The sequence below is a fragment of the Diorhabda carinulata genome, chromosome 5 (assembly GCF_026250575.1).
Source record: "Diorhabda carinulata isolate Delta chromosome 5, icDioCari1.1, whole genome shotgun sequence".
In the NCBI taxonomy this organism is placed as follows: domain Eukaryota; kingdom Metazoa; phylum Arthropoda; class Insecta; order Coleoptera; family Chrysomelidae; genus Diorhabda; species Diorhabda carinulata.
The window spans coordinates 16266746-16287166 of record NC_079464.1 but is presented as its reverse complement, the minus strand read 5'-3'; the positions used below and the strand labels follow the sequence as shown (position 1 = coordinate 16287166).

The window sequence follows — 20421 nt, the reverse complement described above, 5'->3', positions numbered from 1 at the left end:
ACAAGTTAATTAGACTGACGAACAATGGGGCTCCGTTCTCGTTTCAGACGAAATTAGTGTGTGCCTGCATGGTAAGGTTTCTGGTTGGTTTGGGTGGGTATTTGAATGGAAGCAAAAACAGAGTTGGTTCTTATAGAAACTGGCAATGGAGCAGATAGATTAGCGACGAAATAAGACAAACGAGAAATTTTGGGGGATTACATCATTCCCTACTCCAGTTTCATCGTCGATCATTTGAATTCTTGTATCAATAATAATCAATTGTACCAAGACTTAGGCCAAAAATTCAACTTTTAATGCATTTTAAATATAAACTTCAATAAAATTTTATTTTAGCATTTTTAGATTCATAGAAGTGAAATTTTTATTTGCCTTTCAAAAATTGAGAAAAATTAGTTTTATAACAGAAGAGGCCTAAAATCAAGACGATTCAGGAACATAATTATTCCTTCCTTGGTCTTTCTCTTTTTCGGTTTTCTAGTGGTATCCACCTCAGTACTTTCTATGGTAATCTTGGTTCTATCATTCTGTGAACATGCCCTATCATACCACACCCATTTGTTCCTTGGGGGTCATCCCATGTGACAGAATATTTTTTAGTGATTTTGTAGGATTTTTTTACGACTAGTAAATAGATAGAGCTTTAAGTTTATTATCATTTATTAACATATATTTCGACAGTATAAATATAAATATAAATTTTAAGCTAAAACTATTGTGTAGAACTTGGGTTACAGCGTCCTGAACAACCCTGTCTCGAAAATGAGCTCGCACTTCCTCCACGATTCTGGTTGATTGGCTGATCTGAAACAAAAAAACGACGTTCTAATCTGTAAGCCTAAATGCACGGAATGGACTATATCAAATGAATATACAAAAAATTGGACTTTTGGTAGACATTTGAAATAAAAGTTGCGAATTTTGCTTATTTTTTGTTTTGTGCTATAAAAAAATCGAAATTTTGGAAATTTTCGATCGATAATAGTTCATTCCATGCATTTACATGTGTTGAGTGTGCTCTACAAATTTCAAGTCATTCGGTCAAGCCGTTTTTGAGATACGATGGAGGAAAGTTTAAAAACTACAGTTTTGAGAATAACGCGTTTAAAGTTTCAAGTCCATTTAAAACTATGAAAATCTCAACTTACCCTCAATCTGCCTGGTCCATAGAGTATTCCTTCCTCTTCCTCTTGAAATTTCTGTTTAAACTTGTATATATGTATAAAAGGGGGGCCAGGTATAAAGTCGACGGTACACAATAGGCCCCGACCCCAACGGCCAACTGCGAACAGCTCTTTCTACCACCTGCTGTATCTTAAAAACGACTTCGAATCTTCAAAAATCACTTCACTACCGTATTCTAAACATGTTAGGAGAGCAAGTTATGAAAAAAAAGCGATTTTTTGAGCCCATAACATGGGATGACACCCTTAATTCTCTTATTAGTCACTTTTTCCAATCTTGATGTCCTATATTTCCTTCTCATTGCGTCCGTTTCTTTAGCTTCTATTTTCCTTTCCATTTATTCTTTTTTTGCCAGGTGTCTGATTTATACGAATATATAACGTGGTTATGTTCTTGGTTTCAAATGTTCTTATTTTTCTGTTTGCCTATCTCTGTATTCCATAGAATTTTGCCTTGCTTATTTCCGAGTTTACTTCAGTGTCGTCCGTCCTTTCTTGATTAAAATTTACGACTAAATCTTTAAAGCTATTACATTTTTTAATTGTTTCATTATGTTCCAGACAGATCATTGATACTTTGTATCAAATCAAATCAACTCCATCAATAAAATCAATATTATCGTTTTTTTAGTGATTATCATGAATTTGTTTGTTTCTTGGATCGCTATCTATTATTGCAGTTTGAAAATTTATTATCATTATACTTCAACAACATTATCTAAATTTATTTTCTTTGTTTCAGTTCACAAAAAATGTGGCACCAATTGTCGAAGAACTAATTTGCCACAGTGACCAATTTGTTACTAGATTGCTAAATAGTTTATGTTTTTGATTACAAGTTACTACTCTTAAGTAGTACATTCCTATATGAAATGCGACCGTTCGTTTGCTAAAAAACAGACATTAAGCATTTTTATTCCAGAACATTGGAAGGACCAAAAACTTTCAGGTATATAAAACGACTTTCTCGACTTTGATTACCATCATAAGTTCATGTATCTCTTCACTTAAAGCAGTTAGACCAAATTTATCTCTGGATAATTTAAACAAACGTCTTTATGCAGCCCCTTTGAAAATAGCATATGCAAAGTGGTAAAATCTTATTCAGCTCTTGGCTTTTATTTCACGGATGAAAGAAAATGTTAAAGAAGAAGCAACACATAAAGAATTTAAACCAACTATGAGGTTTAAATATGCTGTATCACTTTTTGTTGTGTATTGAAAGAAAGTTTATTTGATAATACAAAATTGTTCTTATGAGACAAATGTCAAACCGATGGGGTCCAAGTGACATTTTTATGAAAACATACAGCATTTAGCAAAAATTTTCGAAAAGTATGAAGAACTAACTTTGACTTCTAATATCTCCAAATGCAAATAATGGCACTTCGACCCTTTGGGCTCTCACCCTTTCAATTATAAATATGATTATTTCGTGTTTTGTGTAGTTAAACCAGTTTTAATTTTATTATACATACGATGGAATATATTAGTCCGGCAGCGGTCAATGCTGCCGTGTGAAATCTTAATGCCAAGGCATTCTTATGTATTTTGAGCCGCTGAATCCAAATATGCCTAGCGTTTTTGCGAAAAACTGGTACGTTTTGTTAAAATCGCAATTGATTAAACAATTTATGAACAAATGGCAGATAGTAAACTAATGCGCCAGAACAGAGCCACCTGCGCTCGGCGCGTGGTGATTGAGGCTTGTCGCCACGAGCTGCAACGTTGATAAAAAGCTTAATTGTCAATCGTGATTAGTGCCAAACGCCTGACCTGCACTAATATGAAATTACACCAATTTGTAAAGTAAGGTTCAAAAAACAAGAACGATTTTATAATTTTAATTTTCATTTAGTATTGAAAGAATACGCTTCATTTTTCATAACATTGACGGTATTCAGAATTATAATTACGGTGTCACAATCGCATTAAATGACTATATTAAACAAATATTAAAATAGTTTTTCAAGTAACCAAACAATTAATTTGTTATTCCTCATGCTGATCAGCACTCAGAAGGTATTATATAAACCTTTTAATGGTATTCGCAACAAGTTTCAATCACATCGTTTTTATTGGTTGTTTTTGCGTTCTGTTTTGATATCCTATTGTATTGGCATTGAATTAAACCAAAGACAAAGCCGTCTTGGTTGTTTTACCAAGAATTAAATCTAGTGACAATTGTTGCTTTTCTTTCGCTGTTTTCCGTAAGCCTCTTCGTTTGACAATCTGCCGTCCAGTAACGTCGCTGCCCAATTTTATTAAAGGAAATTAGAATTGGAACATCCAAATATAACATTATACTAATGTTATTGAAATTTAACTTAGGTTCACAGAGAGAGAAAGGGTCCAATGGATTTATTTATTTAATTAATAATAAATTATTGTTGATCTTGAAATGCTTCACATTAGATCCGACATACTGCGCTAAGATCGCATTACCGAATATTCAAGAATATTTTATTATAATTCCAGTTTGTACCGACAGCTGGCACAGCGATTAAGTCCAGGAAATTATTTTGTTACTTCGTGTTATTATTTTGTTGAAATAAATTGATTCAATTATTACAGAAAGATGTAATTAGTGTGAAGAATTTTGAAGTCTGCAAATTTAGTGTGCAAGTGAGTATTTTACATAATTTACATGCGAATTTATCAATTTATCAACAAATATCCTAACCTACAAATTATTTTTAGGTAAAATTATACTTGTACCACGGATCCCAGTTATTCATTCAGATTCACCTATACATTTGAAATGTTTACGATATTAATAAGTCACAAGGTTAAACAATGAAGATTTGTGGCTTAAATTCTACAAGTTTTGGTACAATTTGATAAATATTCATGTTATAAAATAGTTTGAGTTTCAGCTTTATTTGAAACAAATTTAATTTTTTATTCACACAGCCTCTACATTTAACTCGTAGTATACACATATTCACACGCTGTTTCTTGGTCGAATTATGAAAACCATATACGTAATGTCATTAGATATTGTATTAATTTTTTAATAAAAATCAAATCAAATCCGTCCAGTTGAAGTTTATACATAAATATTTGAAATTATTAAATTTAAGATGTGTGTACAGGACAACGTCGGGTCTGCTGGTGTATAGCTATTCCTGCAACTCAATATTAAATTATAAAACGTAAAAAGACGAGTAAAATAAAAGGGCGTTCAGTTTAAACAGGGTACCAGACATGAACCGAGCCCTTTTTGTAACCCATTGGTCTATTAGAACTTCGCTAGTCTTTTATCTGACGCAAATAATCTTGTCGCCATCGAACTATTCTTGACGATTCAGTTATTGCCATCCGTTTATTCAGTTTTTGTGCTTAAAACCACATGCTGACAACACATTGCTGAATATTTTCCTTTTTTTAACATTCGAATATGTCTAAAATAACTTGTTGTATTTGTTTACCTAAATCTTTTTTATTAAGTTCATACCTGTCTTTATTCACACTACACTGTGCAATTTCATTTTCTTAATCTGCCCATAGTCTGAAGAACGCCATATTTCTATTTATTTTAATAAATTTATAAATTAAATGAATCTCACCCAGCCACGCCACAGCTTATCGCAGATTGTCGCAGGAATACTTCGAAGAAATTGTGTCTATATTGACTGACGGTTTGTTAGATGTTTACTGACTTTTTTTTAGTATGAGTGCCGTATGTATTTATGAAATATTAATCGTTCCTCGCATAACCCTCTTTGTGTGTTTTCCTATTCGTACAGATATTTCCGCCCCTATTATCTATCTCTAGCTTTTTACATAACCTATATCCATGTTGTTTTTTTCAATATATTAGAATATTTGCAAATATACTGAATCATGATTCGGACGAATACATGTCAAAATTGTCACCGAAGACGCACTCAGATAATGAAGTAAGAGATGGTTTTATTTTGAGAAAACTAGAATCTCGAAATATTATGAAACCAAAAAGGATTATAAAGGGAAATTTAACAGATATATTTTTTTAAAGTGTGAGAGCGGGGTGGAAGTCGATACGCAGCAATCGTTTCGTGGTGACCGCCGAGTAATATTCCGGTTATTACAAGCCAATATGAGCTTAGAGCTGCGTTTTTGAATTTTAGATATTTTTTTTGTTAAGTTATGAAATATTGACAAATTTACGGAACCAGAAGACGAACTGTTTTGCATTACATATTCAATGTATCAATTTTGACCATGTCAAAACTTAGTTTTTCCAATTATAATTAAGTTGCACTTTACTATACATTGAAATGTAATTTTTTGCTTTAGGTTCCTAGGAGTATCTCTGCTTTTCTTCACCCTTGTAGTTTCTTCCAGTAACTCACTGATTTTTTCCTGTGAACATCTTTTTCTAGTGTTTCCTCTACTCTCCTGAAGCTGATTGCAAAGTGCAGGTACTACTTTAACCCCACGCCTGGGGTTAAAAATCATGCCCTAACCAAGTTTGAACTTGATAATATACACGTTTGAAATGTTGATAAGCAGCTGCACTTGTTCGTGGAATATTTGAGAGCTGTACAGGTTTATTAAGTTTTGTAGACTTGACGAAATGCATATAACGAAGATGATCGAGACTTTTCACAGATTTCGGAGCACTATAGACAGCCAAAAAGGTTTGAGTTCCACTCCCTAATAATCTCTGGGCTGAACAATTTTCTTCCTCAAATACTGCAGCTAGTTTATCCAAACTTGTCAGTTTCTCAAAAACTTCTGAAAATGATTCTTTTTCCCTTTTTATAAAGCGCAGAAGTTGTGTCACAACCACTTAATGCGTACAGAAATAAAATATGTATTTTGGAATTAGGATGATTATCAAAATTTTTAGTCGAGTATACAAAATTTCTGGAGAATTTTGTATTCTACAATATTGATAGAGAATATAAATAGCAAATAACCAATAGGAAATGGGATATTTACAAAAAAAGGTCAAAAAACCGATTTTTGTGACCTTTGACCTTGAAATTTAATAGTTGCCTACACCCTATCATATGTAGGTTTTGAGACAACTTTAAGGGTGTCAATATACAAGTATTTACAGACTTACAGCTGGGTATCTCGTTTTTCGAGATTTTTACCTAATTTAAGCTTAAATGACTGGACTATAAGAACGTGGTCAAAGTTGTAGTGTTACAAATGTAGGGGAGATTGTTGTACCTTGGACAAAGTGTACCTTGAAAAGATCTAAATTTAAAACTAATGTCTCCATCTATCAATCCATAAATGATCTTAAATAGCTAGTCTATCCAATACTTACCCACAATGATTGTGGAGTTTATGTTACCCACTCTTAATGCATAATTTTTTTAAAATTTAATTTAATAATAATATAATAATATATGAATGGACACAAATTAAAATGACCAATTCAAATTCTTGCAATAATTATTTAAATTTTGCTCTCTTGGCAAATTTCAAAAAAAATTCTGGTGACCAATAAAATTCTTTGGCACCTTTTTGGTAGCTTCATATAGATATTTAGGTCTCTTCATCCCATAGTTACATGAACAAATGCATTTCCAATCTTTAACTACATCATTCAAATTAATTTTTTTTTCTCATGAGGCTGCGAAGTTAGACCTGACGTCTGTAGACACAAACCTTTAATGGTTTTTGAAATTGTTCCTTCTAGGCCACAAAATACTATATTTCCCTCTGATGATCTGCTTCTGACTCCAGTATATTCCATGATTTTATAAAGGGTTATTTCAATTTTGGTCATTTTAGACTGTCTCTTAAACACAACTTTTTGTTATAAATACACAAACACGTTTAGGAAATAACAGAAATTACGAAAATAAAGAGAATCCTTCAAAATCACTAAAAATACAAAAATAAACTAAACAGCATCAATCACCCTTATAGATTGTATTGTTCTTTACTGATATAGAAGCCAAATTCAGGGCCATCTAGTGACTCGTGATTTTCGCCAATATAAGTAACTTGTTATTCTGATTATCCAATTTCCTGTTTTCATTCGATTTAAAAATGGAAATATTAATTGAATAGTTATATTTTTCAATTGCAGTTCCGCCCCTGCTTATAATTTTATTTCTTATAGTTAATTAACATATTTTTTTCCAACTTTTTTCTCTCTCTTACTAGTCTATTCTTGAAATCGTAGCCCGGTTGCTGTCAGTCTCTAGAAAAGGACTCAGAACGATGTATTAGGATTGTATGGGTGTGACTTGGATGCCCTCACTTCTGTGTTGGGTATTGATTTTATGACAACTGCATCTCGCATACCTTTTGCGCATACCTTTAAATTTTATGTGACTTCATAGTCGATAGAGTATAATAAAAACAAATATTTTCCACTAGACGTTTCACAAATATTTTGTAACTTTGGCACGCAATATTAAAGATGATTATAAAAATGAAAACTGAAAAACTATATTTTCCTTTACTGGCTTCTAAATTTAACGACTAGTCAATCTCAATCTCTTTGACAGAATTCATATTCCTAATTACATTTCGTTATGTAATGTCTCGAAACAATGATGATGAAATGATGTAATCTCTTCCAAAAATAATTTGAAATAATCATGAAACAATCAAAATACTGAAAACGAATATTTAGACCACAAAGTTTGAGTTTTATTCGTTTTAGCTAGCTCTAGCTCTTGAAACTAAACTAGCAATATATTTTCTGACGTCTTTGATAACTGAATAAACTGAATAAAATCTAATTTAATTTTTATTGATTTCTGTTCATAACTGGTGTAAACAGAGAGTTCATTGGTGACCCAACAGTGCTGAAGCAATTTTAAAACAAAACTGTTCATTGAACATATCTGTTCAAATAGATAGTTCGTGTTTTTGGTCCGCTCGGTGGAAACCCGGCATAAGACCTCGACTGTCATGAGTCACTTTTCTACCTATTCTACACATAACTATTATTTTTGTGCTCCCTATATTGTTTACCTCCCTATTTGGAAGGACTTTTTCTTCTAAAAATGCGTGAAGTTTACGATACTCGTTTATAAAAAGTATAAAATATTCACTTAAGTTTGAAGACTTGAAAACAACATTTCTTGGAGTATTGAAACATTGCTTCATACATTTTCCAGCAGTCAATCCCAATATCTCTCAATTTTTGATAATAAAATGATCTTACAGAACCGGTCAAAGCTGTTAATAATTGCACCCAAAAATAAATTAATAAAAATCCAAGAATAAATTCTGCGGGAAGTAGAGAAAAAGAAAATTTCTTCATGGAATGTGAATATAGTAATTCCCCCTTCAAGCGTTGCTACTCAAGTTTTGAAATAGACAAATAAAAACAAATATTTATAATTGGGTTTGACTTTATTATTTTTCAAAATATGCTCAATACTGTTTTGCATGCGTTGAACTATTTGTCGAAGTATTTTTTTCATACCATTAACTGTTCAAAAATGTTTTCATTTGAATTTATATGTTAGAGCTCGCATTGTGATTATAGAGAATGATTTCTTGATTGTTTCGAACACTTCTGGCACATAAATGTCGATCCATTCAGAATCGAGAGTTCTACATTGCTCTAATGAAACAGTGGCGATATGTCTAGTCTAGTCCATAGCGACGCTCTTTGTCGTTGTCTTCAGTTGGGGTCTTAAGCCAGAACGAGAGTTTTTATAGCACTCTGATGAGACGTAATAACGTCGAAACTAGTCTGTGGCTACAAACCTCTCCTTGCAATTGCGAGTCATTGAGGATGTTAGTATCGACAAAAAGGTTGATTAACATGACGCTCTTCAGAGCAGATGTAATTCAATAATCGTCGAGGCATTAGCCAGGAAAGTAGTCGTTTTCTTCTTTGGAGAACGACAGAATACATTTTCGAAATATTGATTAATTATTTTCTTCCACTCTTTACCTCTTAAATCTATTTTTATGTTTTTCGTGATAATTTATCTTTATTTTATCTGTCTTTATTTCAGGTCACTTCTTATAAATTATGACTTTTATAATAATGAGTGAAATAACTTATTTCTATTCTGATTCCATTTCAATATTGCTATTCAGGATGTTTGACAACTGAGAAACGCTACAAAAAACATCTATTTTTAGAAACAAATTAACAACCAACTAACTTTATCTAACTACACTTATAATGACCTAACCTTAAAAGAATTCAATGTCATTCATAATAGAACCAATATATATGCAGTTCCATCCATAAAGACTTAACCTATCAAAATTAAATGTCATTTATTAGACAACCAATCAATATTCAGCAACATTCAAAGCAACCCAGCTTACTCTAACCCATCAAAATTTAATGCCATTCATAATAACTAATGAAACAACGATTTCTATAACAACTATGATCAATAACCTTAATATTTCTATCTAAATGTCAATTTTATTTTTGAAATTGACGAATTCAATGTTTTTTATACTTGTATACATATTTTTTTCATTGTACTTCACCATAATTCCAGACCCAGGTGCTGAATTCATAAGTAATCGAAAGCTCGGAAATATATTAGAGTCAGTACACTTTGTTCAATACGGAGAGCGTGGCGGCGCGCTCTTCGATTCCTTACCCACTGACGGTGCGCGTGCTCCTTTCCCTTCACCAAAGACGGAGAGCGTGCCGACGCGCTCGTTTCCCTTCGCTTCACAACTCGACACCAAACTATCCGTTATAACCAAAGGATTCAGTTTTGTACTCCAGTGATTCTCGAAGAAACAGCGTACAATACGTTTAAAGTCTTAAAATCGGACAAGTGAAAGTGTGATTATTTTTAAATTGAATTTCAGTTAAGTGAAACACATTTTTCGTAGATTTTACTTTTGTTATAGATATTAATTTTTAAATTATACCTGTATATGAGTAAAATCATGCTGAAAATCAAATATGACAACTAAATAACTAAATCGTTAACATAAATTGATATTTTTTCTAATTAAAAATATTTAATTCCAACATTTCGTTCAGTCTATTTTATAAAATTATTTTTGATAAAAAACTTGTTGTATATAAAGATTATAGTAAATTGGACCAAACATTTATTTTTGAGAACATTTTTGAAATTATCATCATTTTTAATTCTTTGTTTTGTTTTTTTTTAGTTATTCTTCAAATTTTGGGATATATTTCTCCATAAAACATTCTGTTTTTATTTTTTCTGATTTCACTTTATCCCATCCCAACTTTCAAAAACAATATCGTTTCTATATTTTTGATAGTGTATTTTCGTTCATTTTTTAATCGACTTTTAGAAGTTATAATACGATATAATCATGCACATCTCTCAAAAAAACCCTGGCCGGCCTGTTCAAATAAACCCTCCTTGTGCTTAGTTGACTGTTTCCTAAACTATCATAAAAATATGGAGTTGTAATTGTAATACATAAATATAAATATAATTTTAATTGAATTTATATAAATTTTCTTATATTAATTTTAGTAAATAAGTCTACTCTTAATTGTGAATATAATTTTAATCTAATTTATATAAATTTTCTTATGATAATTTTAGTAAATAAGTAAGTTTTTGAAAAATTGTACATATAATAAACATTTTATAAAAAAATGTAAAAGGTTGTTTATTTATTATATTCCTACAACAATTTTATTTGATTGACAATAAAAAAAGGGAAATATGTATATGATTCTAAGTAATCGTTAACGTCATTAATATACACAATTACATTTTTTTAAAATGTCGTTTTGATTTTTTTTATTGTTAGTTTAATTTCTCGGAATTAGAACCAACAACGAATTAGTTACAAGGTAAGTCACGAAGTTAGGTTGTCCGCTAAAAAGTTGATCTGATCTCTTTACCACTGACGGAGCACGTGCTGAGACGCACCCGCTTGATTATCGAATTTTTCAATCATTTTTTCTAAAACCAAAGGTTTATCAAATAGCCCCGTACTCAGTGATAATCTGTCAAAATGGCTGCCGTATTGAATGGGTTAAGTTTGCCACAATCCCACAAAGAAAATTTATATATATATATATATATATATATATATATATGCACTTGGGGCACTTGTAGTTGGATTCCTTTGTTGAAACATACCGGAATCTCATTTGATATATCTTGAACTCGGGTAGAGACTTTAGAGTCAAAATTTCTACACCACCTGTTTAATTTCATCGTTGCTGTTAATATGTGTGTAGCCACATTCCTGTATAGAATCCTTGGAAAGCGGAGCAGTTTGCACTGGAACATTAGAATGAAATAAGCGCACACCACGGCTGATTTTGCTACGCCTTATGTAGGATCCTTATATCCTTGTTTTGGAAATAACGGGCTGATACCATTTCTTTCGTTTTCAAGCTCTGGTTACTTAGAACACTTCCAATGAATCAATATTGTTTGAGGACACATTTTACGGTAAATAGCCTCCATTCTGTTTTTGATTTGTGTTGTTGTAATCCTTCTCTAGTCAAAAATCTAGTGGGAAACTAAATTTGAGGCATTTTTCGAAACAACTTGACTTGACTACTATTATAAAGTAGCAAGTTGGAACTTTGTATAAAACTTGTTTAGACGCGTGCCTGAGTATTTTTGCACTCTACGAGTCCAAGAAGTTATGGACCGCACTACGTAAATAGATAAAAGTGAAAGTAAAGTATCTACTATACACTATACACCTTCAATTATTATCAAGTTATTACGATAGTATCATTATTATTAGATATTATTGATAAACTATTTCTTTCATCACATAAAATAACATATAGGAAGGAATGTAGATATTTACAAAACCTTGTCAATCGTACAATAATTATAATGTCATTTTCTATCTCATAATTGCTCTGCAATATTTCATCTTATTGACTCACTAATTTTATACATGGAATAAATTTCAACACACATTAAGGATAAATAAAACATCAATCTCCACAACCGAATGTCGTTTTTCCTATAGATGGAATATTGTATGCTCTCGTAATATTATATTCATACTAGTTGATGTTTGTTATATACTTCGACGGTTTCTAATGACAGCTTCTTAATCTTACGAAAAAAACTTGTTATTAAATATTATCTTGTCAATACAGAAGAATTTTTACTTAAAATATCAATAAGAAGTATTCCAAGTTCAACTTACAAAAACTGTCAGTAAGAACAGACGACAAAGTTTCAGTAAACCTCTTAGTTCATATCCAAGCTAAATATACAAGTTCGGTATGACAAAAAAGTTAATTTATTCTAAAAATATTGTATTTTTCACCATCCCAATTTCACATCATTTTTATAAACCGTTTAATAATAATCTCCATCAATAGTCCACTCAAATTAGACGAAAACTCGCTGTTTCAGAGAAATTTTCCCCAGCCGCTAGAGGGCCGGCAGACAAAAATTGTGCGAAATCATCGTTTTCCCGGAAAATCGGAAAAACTGATTTATTAAAAGTTTTCGCGCCCTCTCTCGGCGAAAATATGCGTTATTCAAAAAAAAAATTTCGGACAAAAGTTGTTGGGAATTTTTTATGCTACAACTTTGCTATTCACTATTTTCCCTAGAAAAGCATAGTTTTCCAGAAAATGCATGAAATGAGCTTTGAAATCTTTATACTGAGTGCGTTTTATATATAGAACGCCCCAATTATCTCGGAAACGGCTTGTCGACAGCAATAACAAAGTGTGATAATTTTAATAAGTTATGTCCTAATCGAAATTCCTTAACAAGATTTACAGTAAATTAGTAAAAAAGTTTAACTGGTTCAGTAAAAGATTTATCCAAATCAGGGCGCACAAAAACTGCATCAAACAAATTTTTAGATGTTTGTGTCCTGTTAGAAGACGACATTATACCAGACATGGACTGGGATTTTTCGCAAACATGCGTGATGAAAATTTTACGTAATAATAAATTCCATCCATACGAAAGAACGTTGGTTCAAGAGTTGTCAGATGACGTGAAGACCTAATGGTGGAAAAATCTAAACTATCCAAATTTTTTGAGTAATGTTATGTTTTATGCTGAGACCATTTTTTGTTTTAATGGAAACGTAAATCGGCATAATTGTAGATACTGGTCACGTAACAATCCTCGTTGGATGCGTCTTCTAATAACCCGAAAAATTGAATAATAGGCGGAAAATAATTGGTCCTTTCTCTTTAAGGGTAACTTAAATGGTCCGGCCTATTTAGATTTATTGCAAAATTGTATTATACCTAAGTTTGCTCGGATATTTTCAAATCCAAGTAAGTATTTCCAGTTAGATTTGAAAAAAACTTCATACTCGAAATTTTCGTACAATAACAATATCCCAAACGACAATATTTAACTACAAGATGGTGCCCCACTTCAGTATGCGTGTGTGGTGAGGCAATACCTAAGTAGTGATTCCCAGAAGATGGATTGGGTGGCGTGGTTTTAGTCGAATGGCTCCCGCGATCACCCGATATGAATCCTAGTCTATTTTCTGTGGAGTCACTTAAAAAACATTGTTCATAAAATAAAACCTGCCAATATTCGGGATTTAGAATATAGGATTACTACAGAGATAAGAAGAATCAGGGATATTGTAAAATGTATTGCAAAGTTTTAAAAATCGCATGGATTTGTTGTATTGAAGTAAATGGACAAACATTTTGAGCATCTGCTGAAATCGTTTTCTAAAATTCGTAATTTTTCTCATTCACAAATGTGGATATACTTCTAACATGACACAAATATTCAAAGATTTAGTCGTTGTTGTTTTCTACGCCATGATTTGGATAAATATTTTATTGCACCAGTTTCGTTGACCTCTTTACTAATTTACTGACACTAGACCTTGTTACCAAATTTGTATTAGCACATAAATTATTAAAGAATATTCCAATTAAACGAGTTCATTCTATTGTAGCCATCTAAATGTACAATATTCATTGTAACCGGTGGAAATACAGTAACTGTAGCTATAACTCCGTAATTATGGCATTTAAATATAGAGAATATCACGTGAAAAATAATCATATTTCTAGCAACACAAAATATACAAGGTGGCCAATAAAATTTATAAAAATCGTACAAGCCGTTTCCGGGATAATTGAGGCTCACTCTGTATAAAACCGATTCCAATTTAATCATACCAAATTTGTTATTTCAGCAAATCAAAATATTTTTCTTTCCAATTCTTATGTCACCATTTTTTTTTCTAAATACTCAGTATATCACCAGCATATTATTTATGTGTTAATCACCTCATTTTCACGCTATTAACAGAGCAGCTTAGTTGTTCAAATATTTCTTCTGACTGTTTTGGAGATACGATATGACCTTGCTATGCTTTTAGTTTAGCGTTTAGTTGATTTATATGGATGTACGTATTATCTTTTATCGACTGTACCATTAAATGTAAAGTATTTCAATTTCTTCTTGTTTACCTAAGAAATTTAAAGCCGGTTCTGATTTCGTGTACCGTAGCTCTCTATTCTTGTTTAATTTCTAGGAATTGATTGATCACTCGACTCACGAATGGATATAAATTTGATATGAAATAAATTCACACAGTTACAATTTCAAAGAAGAAGTACATGTGTATTAGTTTCACAATGCAGTAGTGGCTGCGATGGATTTCAGAAGAAATATTTTTCAAGTGTAAGTTCATCAATAGGGAAAAATGTTACCTTCATGTCATCGTCATTTAATAAAAAAACAAAATGTATCAATCTTGACACGTTTGTTTATAATAAAGTATGTTCAAAAAGTAACGTAAATAGCTAGTATTTATTTCGATGTCGGTTGTTTTGTCGCATAATCCACGTGATTTGTATAAGACGATTTTGAGTATAAATAGAGTGTATTATGGCTAGAAAATACCCTATTAATATATTTTTGAATCGTACACACAAAAAAAGTATATACGCACGTGGTCAAAAATAACGCACCACCCCGATTTCTGAAAATATGTTTTTGTTTAATGAATTCAGATATCTAAAGTGGATGTTTATGAGACTATACAGATTTTCTTATATAGAGTAGTTAAATTTGAAAAAAAAGAAATGGAAATAGTATATTTATGAGCTGGAAATATCAGATAAGTGCTTATATAGACTGTCCCACGACGAGTTAAAACTATCTGTATATGGCACAATACACTCGTGGTTAAAAATAACGAACCACCCCGCTTTTTGAAAATATTTTTTTGTTTACTAAATATAAATTAATATTGCTATCGTTTAACTTCTTTTCAATCATTCTGACGGAATAATAAGAAATGTGTAGTAATTTTTGATGATCTGAAATGAGTAAAAAAATAAAAATAAAAACATTGCAATAAAACCAAATTTTCCTAAAAATGAAACTTGCATTCTAAACAATAATGTTACTATTTTTAAAACGCTAGTAGCATGTATTTGGTGGATGTAATTGTTGCTAACATTCTCCCGGAATGCTTTCAATTAGGTGCTGTATCACTTCTTAAAATGTCCCAGACATGCTCGATAGGATTCATATCTGGACTTTCTGGTGGCCAGTCCAGGGTATGAATTCCTACTTCGTTTAGGTGATTTAGAACATCTACCGCAACGTATAGTCTAGCATTATCATGCATTAAACGAAAATCATCACCAATAAATGGCCCAAACGGAACGATATGATTTTCTAGAATGTCTTCTTTGCTTCGACTACCATATATTTTACTTTTTTACTCTGTTCTTTTTATTTTTCATAGTTTCCTATTGCTGCGCTCACCCGATATCACTCACGTGTATCTTTCTTCTTCCTAATTACCTCCTTTGTTTGAGTCGTCTACCATTATGTCAAGTACACTATTTATATATTTTTGTGTGTTATTTTGAAGTAGCGATACACTTGTATACTTATAAGCAACTCAGGTGTATACTCTAATAATATTACCTTGAATGAATTTTTCCCTATAAGATCTAGAAACCAAATTGTGTTCAATCAATGAGATTATTTATCTCAATTCGATTAGTGTCTGTGATTTCAAATGACATGAAATAAAATATCAAATACTGTGAGTCTCACTGTTTTACACGGAAATCGTCTCCGCTCAACTAACACGATATTTCGTTGAATCCTTCCTATTTAATCCCTACACCGACCTTCAAATTGTCGTATCATTCAACGGAGTGCAGAGACAACATGCTTCAAGTAAGTGTACGATGGGATTCGACGTTGCTTAATCTGGCAACAACGCAGTCTCAATCCTCTAGTGCCTCAAATAACGGAGATTCCAACAGAAATCTTCTACTCCAAGTTTTTTTATTGTAATTTCATAATCATAATTGTTTAATTTCATCGTTGCTGTTAAATCTTTTACCAAATGATTCGGAATTCGTTGGACGAGATCAGATCATATAGTGGTGAGTGCTCTATATCTATTAAAGAAAGAAGAAGTAGTGTAGATTGGAGTATTTTCATGAAGAAGGTGCACACTTCAGCGTCTTTCTTTCTTGAATCTCTCAAATCAATGGCAGACCCAAAATTTTTTATCTATAACTTTTTTTATACTTATCTTGTACCTTGTACGCTACTTTGGCTCTTTTTTCCGATGCCCCACCATGGAATATCTTCTGGATCATAATAAAACAACATAGTTTCATCACCCGTTGCAATTGATATAATTACACTTTCTCAGTTCTCGCGAAAAAGCTCTAAAAATCGCTCACGATATTCTAATCGACGCACTTGACTACTCTAGACACCTAATTTTGATCATACTTAAATGCTCATGTAAGATCTCAGAGCATTTGTTTTAGAAATGCTGGTCGGTGCTATGATTTCTTTTGTTTTTATGCTACGATCACATCCACTAACATTAATGTTTTCTGGAGTAATCAACGTCACAGAGCTGAGTCATCTTCTAAGGATTCTCATCCCCAGCGAAACAACTTGAAAATGATGGACAAAAGTCACCATAAACAACCTCCATTCTTTTTTTGATTCGTGTTGGTGTTGATCTTTGAAACAACTTGACCGAGTGGTTGTTCGAGCTCTACTATAACAAAATCAACCAAAGCAACAAGTTGAAACTTTGAGATTTGACACTGACGTATGTCTAAAGACTTTTGAAAACGCACTGCGTATGTTCACCAACAAAAATGTCCGCGGCTTTGGTGAGAATACACAAGTGAAAAGGGTATTACATTCCAATCAATCAAATTTATGTTTGGGAAGTAAATTTAGGTAACAAATTAATAGGTTATCACATTCTACCTAGAAATTTGATTGAAGATGTGTACCTGGATCTTTCAAACAAGCACTAATTCCAGTTATTAGAAAATTTAATGCTAAATGAGCAAAGGTGGAGCTCCACCGTACTTTCATAAGAGGTGTTCATTAACCATTAACCGAATTAATGCATTAGTAGATGAGCAGAAGCTCCGATTCATCAGCCTATTCGATTTTATGATTTTAATCCTTTGGACTACACAGTATTTTAGGGAAAAAATCTATACTACAGAGGTAGAAGGTAGATTCAAGTCATGATTTTAAATTCTTGATCTTTCGTTTAATTAATAACTTTATCATTTTATAATTGTCTAATCAAAATATTCCGAATAGTTATTATCGAGTTTTACAAGGAGTATCTTTTAGTGTAAAATTCAATGATGAAACTTTATTATTATATAATGTTATTTGACGATAAAATCTTATGTCTATAGAACCCCGAACGAAATTAGTTCACGTGTTATTAAGAACATTCATCATAATCATATTTAAGAATAATAATTTTTTTAGTACCTATTGCATAAAATAATCAGCAAGAATTAAGTATAAAAACTATATATTTTGACAGTAAGTTTTTCGTTAAAGTTGTAGCCGCACTATCATCATTCCAACTCATAGTCGGCTTTTATCAAAGCATAGTTCGGCGCGGGACAAACCTCCCTTCCCGGTCTTCTAATTTCAACATGTGACTCGTTTTTGTTCCCAGTCTATCCATCAAGGGACCCCAGCTTGAAAAACAATCGACCGATCGCGATTAACTAAGCATAAACCATTGGCCGTTTCGCCGATGGTTGAACAGCCTGATGGTCCGAGGCCGCGATACATATTGTCGTCATCAAATGGAATGCCCTGCGAAACGACCTTAATCAAGCCGAACATTTCTGTGCTACTGGTCATGTTCCCACATTTCGTCTTAGATTTTCATTCGAAAAAAGTGCTGGAGTAAAAACATGAGAGGAACTTAATCAGTAAACGTCAAGTATGTAGAGAAATCTCTTGTTCTTATATACCGTTGAAAATATATGTGGTAGATGTAAAATTATTTTTTACGTAAACAATGAATCAGTACGACAGTTATTAACTGCTAAAAAATATATCTACTTAATCCGTCTATTCATGTGTACTTAAAGTGATTAAGGTTACTTCTAAATTAAGTACTTTTACTGATACTTTCAATTTCCATAAAAATATGTAAAGATCAATGGGTTATTCCATAAGTTTTTAGTTCTTGTAACATAAAAGGTCACATTGTGGGCTCCGGCTAAGCTCATCATGCAAATGTGTGTTGTCAGTGTTCGTTGCAAAATTTTGTAGTGTTTATGATGTTCAAAAATTTTAATATGTTTTCAAATTCTCAAATGGGGCACCACTCAATTTATTAACCTAAACGGAGAAAGATAAAGAAATAGGATTAGATATCTTTAGGAATAAAGCTAATCGTTAAGACAAAGCGCTATGATTTATATTTAAAAAAAGATTCCAAGCAATCTTGACCAAGAAATTAACAATTATTATCATTTTGATTTCATTAGATTAGATTTGATTATTAAAAAAAGGAAATTTTGAGAAACTTAGTAAGTTCTCATTTATGATTACAATACTAAGCTGTATGCGTTGATACAGATTTCGACATATAAAAGAAATTTTTCAATTTATTAATAAGAACACACTAATTGTATTAGAAATTTGAAATTATAAAAAACCCAAGGTTAAAATACCAACTCATCAGTTTAGTTGGTTTACAGTAATGTGCAAATTTTAAGTGTGGACCATAAAAATTAGTCTAATACATATATTATATCGAGATTATGGTAAAAAAAATTGAAATTTTGTAATTGATTATTATGAAGTGTAAATAAAAACAATGGAGTAAATTGTACGACAAAAAAATAATGGTTGATTTGACCTTTAACAAAACATAAGGGTTCCTTACTTTTCAGGAAAATACAAATAGAACCATATCCGTGGAATGTGGTTAAGAAGTAGAGGTTCATTCGGTAAGTTGTCCCGGACTAGGTCGTTCCACAAGTTGAGGTTAGACATTAATTCTAAATTAAAGTTTTAAATCCCAATAAAGGTTCTATATCCAATACTAGGTTCCTTCTTTTCTAATGAAGGGAATTCATATCAACTTCTTATTAGAAGTTAATTAACAATTTTATATTACAAAATTGTTTAAATCGGCGGAAGGCTTTTTTAGGCCGGCAAAATCCCGCTTTTACAAAAAGCTCTGGAAAAATTAATCTTCACGCCAGCATGGTCGCTGACAAAAAAAAAAGAAATTAACCAAAAAAGAAATTAACCAGATCCTATCCCTCCCCCGAATTTTCAACATCCAGTTCCAGAAACCCTGCGAAAAAGAAGACCAAAAAATCTGAACACGTATGGCATCAATGACTCCCTCCCCGAAGCCAACAAATTTGATTCCGACACAACCCTTCTTCCGAAGGATTTATCCTTAATTTATCCTAGTATAAAAGAAAGATCTTTAAAAACCCGTATTACACGTCTAATCAATAGAATTAACTTTAAACTTAATCCCGAGCAAAAAATTCCTCCCTCAGTGGTATTCCCCTAATGATGAGAATACCACTGACTCATCGACATTATCTCAGTAAATACTCTATCCCTTTTTCCTAATCAAATACATTCTGCCTGATACAGAGTAACTGCGATGGATTTTATCCTCGACTAGAAAGAATTCAGAAAATCATTTCCTCCCACAAACATGACTTCCTTTGTCTCCAAGAAATCAACTTCAAAATTGATCTTAAACGCAATTTGAGAAACTTTGAAGGATATCATTACATCCGTACCAACTGCATAAGAGCCAGAGACGGTACTTCAATATTTGTATCCAGCGATATATACTCATCTCACCTCCCATTATCAGCAAACCTTGAAGTAGTAGCTGTCACTACCTGGTGCCCCAATAAACTTACCATTTGCAGTATATACATTCCACAGCTTCCCCAACCATACATTCTTGTTGGAGACTTTAATGCACATTACACTATGTGGGACACCAACCAAACTCGCACAATAGAAAAAGTTATAAATTCAAATGGTATCTGTCTGTTAAATACTGGATCCAA

The 20421-nt window shown here is 32.1% G+C and overlaps 1 protein-coding gene across 2 annotated transcripts in view; it reads right to left on the bottom strand.

Annotated features, from left to right (window-relative positions):
- The window catches only part of LOC130893684 (protein vestigial), a 79342-nt gene that overhangs the window by 34407 nt on the left and 24514 nt on the right, over window positions 1–20421 (bottom strand). The window lies entirely within an intron of this gene.